Genomic DNA, 5,000 nt, shown 5'->3' on the forward strand with positions numbered 1-5,000 from the left:
GCCTCGACGACCTTACAGGCGTATAATAGGCTCAACTTATGTCATTTGGACAGCATTTTATACTCATAGTTTCACTGTACAGATATTCTAATGTTAGGTTCTTAACTTACTTATGATTCTTGATGACTATTTTCCATGTATCTGATGTATTTCAATGTGTTGTTCTATACTGTAAATCACTGTGTACGGTAAATGCCTAACTTGTAAATTGTATATAAGTAATGAACAAACCACTATAAAAATGTCAAACATTGGCCAAATTGTAAAATATGACCTAAGAAAGAGGCAACCATTAACAAAATATCTGATCTCGAGGCGTTGTGAGCATGTGGGGGGGAATTAAAAGATTTCAGTGCACTGTGCCTACACATGTTGCGACCGCAGGTCGCAACATGTGTAGGTACAATGCAAGGAATAAATGCATTCGCCATGTATCCGAAGGAAGTCTGATCCAATCACTTTTAGATTTCTCCAGTTTAATCCTGAGTTTAAGTTTTTTAGTGTTCAAGATCTAATTTTAGGCATGTTTAAGCCTCGAGGAAAAAATCCGTGTTGAGGTTCTTAATCCACTGTTTTTCATTAAAACGTCTTTGTCCTACTGTCCAGTTAGGATTGTGTTGAAGTCCAGCGCATTTTAGAGCTCCAATGCCGTGCGCCATGAAATGTTGCACCAATCTTGTGGTTGTCTTTTTGGCATTGTTAATATTGTATCTGTGTCGTCCCAGCCTAGTACCTATTGTTTTACCTGTCTCTCCGACATATTGTAAACCACATTTTTCACATGTGATTAAATAAATGCAGTTGCTGGTTCTGGCTGTTATTTGTTGTTTAATCTCCAAGACGCGTTTTGTGGTTCTATTTTTTACTAATTGTTTGGGTTTGAAGTATTCTGGTCCCTGGCGTGCTGGTGTGTTGATTTCTTTTAGCTTGCTGTGTACTAGATAATCTTTAAGGTTTTTATTTTTTCTGTAGGCCGATATAAATTTATAATCTTTTAGAAGATCGTCTGTTCGGTTCTCAAAATTCCTTTTTATTCTGTTGTTGGCTAGTGTGCTCTGTGTTGAATAACTGGTTATCAGGGCCAATTTGGGGCCTGTATCTCGCACTTTTATTTCTAAGAAGGTATTTTGGGCTTTCCGGAGGAAGGTCCTAGTGTATCCTCTTAGTCTGAGAGCATTAAATAGAGTTTTACAAGCTATTTTGAAATCACTTCTTTGCGTGCAAATCCTATGGAATCTTAGTAGTTGTGATTTGACTATTCCTGTGTAGGAGTGTGTCGGGTGGAATGACGTTTTGTGTAATAGGGCGTGAGTGTCTGTTTCTTTAAAGAATACTTTTAAGTCTAGTTTCCCATTTGTGTTAAAGTTTGGGCCCTTGAAGATTGTTACATCAAGAAAGTCAATCCTTTCTGTGTGTGTCACATATTTTATCGTTATGGATCTATGATGGCTATTTAAAACATCAATAAATTCCTGGAATTCTTCTTGGCTATGTTCCCATATTCCAAATATATCATCTAGAAATCTATAGTAATGTGTCGGTTTAAGTCTGCATTTTTCTAGTGCGGTCTGTTCCCATATGCTCATGTAAATGTTTGCATAAGATGGTGCAAATCTCTTTCCCATGGCCGTGCCTTTGATTTGTAAATAGAATTTGTTGTTAAAGGAAAAATCATTCTGGGTTAGATTTAAGTCTAGTAATTGGAGTAATTCCTCCTCTGGTCGACTTGTGTCTGGGTATTTACTAAAGACTTCCCTGACTGCTTGTAGCCCTGTTTCTGTTTCAATGTTTGTGTAGAGGCTGTCTATATCTATTGAAAATAGAAGGGCCTCCTTTCCTACTTTAATAGCTTTAATTTTGTCCACAAAATCGTAAGTGTCTTTTATAAAACTGGGGTGTTTTATCGACAGTGGGTTCAGGAAATATTCAATAAACTCTGCTGTCTGATACGTCTCGCTGCCACAGTCCGACACAATTGGTCTCCCGGGTGGAATTTCATATGGTATTGTCCATGAATCCGGGCTTTTGTGTATTTTTGGTAAAAGATAAAATATCCTAGCCCGTGGGCTATCCTGTCCTATTAAGTATTGATGTTGTTTGGCGTTTATGTGCCTTTTGTCCTTAAGTCTGTTTATGATGGCTATGGCCTTCGTAGCTGTCTGCATGTAAATGGGTTGGTCTAATTGCCTATAATGGTCCTGATTGTTGAGCTGTCTCTCACCTTCTAACAGGTATTGATGTCTATCCATAATTACTATGCAGGAGCCTTTGTCTGCTGGTTTGATAACGATTTGTTTGTTGTTGATTAGTTCCCTAAGTGCCCTGGTTTGTTCTATTGTGAGATTATCTTTTTCCTTAATGTGTCCCGGTATGCGTGTTACCGTATTCATGTCCTTCTGCATCGGTCGTTTAAGGCTGCTTGGGATTAAATTCTCAGACGGTTCCCAGTTCGATTTTGGTCGAAAAGGCAGTATCTCCGTTCCCTGGTCCATTCCAAAGTGTGTAGCTAGTTTCAATCTGCGGTGATACTGCGAAAGGTCTTTCTTTAACCTGTTGGTTTGTTGTTTATAGATATCCAGTGTCGGGACAAATGAAAGTCCCTTTTCCAGCAGTTCGGTCTGGTGTTGATCTGGCTGGAAGTAATGGGACAGATTAATTATGTTTGACTTACCCCCCCTCCTTTCTGGGTTTATGGGGTCTAAAAGTTTAAACTAGTAAGCCAATTTACAAGCATTGCTCTGCCTGTCTCTGTTTCCCAATGTATGTTATCAGAATCCACTTTAAAATCCCTTTCATCCAATTTAGGGAGGAAACTAAAGCCATTGCTATTTCCAATATTGCGGTTTAACTCTCTCATGTTATCCTTATCCTTTGTTGAGAGCCTACTTGAGAAGTTGACTAAAGGGACATGGATACTTGCGGTTGGGAATGCGTTCCGTGCTGCTGCGAATCTGTTCTAGGGGGGACCTGTACTATGGTTGGTGGTCTTGTCTTGGCGATAAGTACGGTGGGGAACCTGGGGGGGGTCGAGGTCAGAGAGGGTGGGGAGAGCGGGGCAGTGGATACACAAGGGGGGGGTAATGGTGGAGAACGATGGGGAGTGGACATAGGTATATCAGGATCAGAGGAAGGAGGAGGAGGGGGGGGTGGGGGTAAAGTGGGGGGGGGGGGGGGGGCTAGACCACTGTTCAATACCTTCATCATTAACCCATTTAGGACTGAGACCAGGTTCTCCTAAATGTCTTCTAAATCCTGACAGTTTTCTAAAAAAATAAAATGTCAAGGAACCCCAAACATAATCTGTAATTGGCCGCCGACCCCCATCTGTAAATATGTTGTTCCAGGGACTCCCCCAGAAGGAAAGATTTGAGTTTAAAACGTTCGCTCTGAAAGAATATATATATTTGTGCCACATTTTCACAACCACATTTTCAAACAATAATGCCCATTTAGACCTGAGGACGATTCTACAAATGCCTTCTAAATCCTGACAGTTTTCTGAAAAACCCTCAGAGTAAATAAGGTGGTTGAATGGAGTGATAACAACGCTCTCATCGTTAACACAAAAAAGACAGAAGAGATTGTTTTTGGTACACCACCAGAGATACACAGATCCCCCATTACTATTCATGGTGAACCGATCAACCAGGTATGTTCGTACAAATACCTAGGAGTAGTAATAGACCATCTTTTGTCATGGAAAGATCAGATTGATTCAGTGTGTAAGAAAACAAAGCAAAGAATCTACTTCCTTCGCCGTCTAAGATCCTTCGGTGCTAGTAGACGGATTCTCCTTTTGTTTTTCACTTCTGTTATTATGAGTGTTCTTCAGTACTGTAGTACCACCTGGTATGGATGTCTGTCTGCAGCCCTAAAGTCACAACTGCTGCAACAACTGAACATTTGTTCAAAGATTGTTGGACAACAACTTCAGAAACTTTATACATCCACATAACAGCATCCTAAGGTTAGCAAGGAATATCACCTCTAATACTAAGCATGTGTTGTATGGAGAATATAGGTTGCTACCTTCAGGAAGGAGATATGGTGTACCAGCATACAATAAGGTCAGACTAAAGAGGTCCTTTGTCTACCAGTCGACCTTGAGGCTTAATCAGGAGATGTAGTAGCCACAGGATAATCTAAGCGGTGGATATTGCTCATGTCTTTATGTATGTAAATTGTCTTGTTCTTTGTGTTTGTATATGTGTTTCTGCATACTTGGCTGCTGTGTCGCAAGACAAATTTCAGTGTGAACTGACAATAAAGTACTATATCATATCATATCTTCTATTATATTGGTGGTTAAAAACGTTTTGCACCACATTGCTCAGGATTAAAAAAAATAGCAGACCTACAAGCTCGTAGCGCGGCACTCGATGCCGCGCTATGAGCTTTTAGGTCTGCTTTTTCAATAGCTAAAGTATAAATGCTTAAAACACCAAAAGGGGTTCCCGCCCAGAATGGGTTAAGCATTATGTTACACTTTAGCTATTGAAAGAATAGCAGATCTACAAGCTCATAGGACGGCACCGAGTGCCGCGCTACGAGCTTGTAGATCTGCTATTTTTGAAAAATCATGAAAATGTGGCGCAAATCTTTGAATATATATATATATTGAACAACATATTTTCAGTTGGGGGTCGGCGGCCAATTACATATAATTTTTTGGGGGGATCCTTGACAAAACCACTGACATAGAAATATGGGTTTTTCAGAACACCGTCAGGATATAGAAGACATTTTTGTAGAATGGTCCAGTCTAAACAGGTTAACGTTACTACTAAAAAATAATGAACACATCAACACAGCTGCGACTGCAAGTGACGCTCTGAACGTCATTCTGAACGTCAAATTGGCATTTGCATTCCTTTCAACATGTAGTGAATGCTGCATTGGTGGTCTGGAGAGGGCAGTTGTTTTACAGACAGGTAAAAGGGGCACTTTGACCTCTGTGTGTGCACGTCCCTATAGAACTGGCCTATCGGCTTGTTCCTGCA

Source organism: Protomyctophum bolini (assembly GCF_963924005.1).
Source record: "Protomyctophum bolini genome assembly, chromosome: 15".
NCBI lineage: Eukaryota > Metazoa > Chordata > Actinopteri > Myctophiformes > Myctophidae > Protomyctophum > Protomyctophum bolini.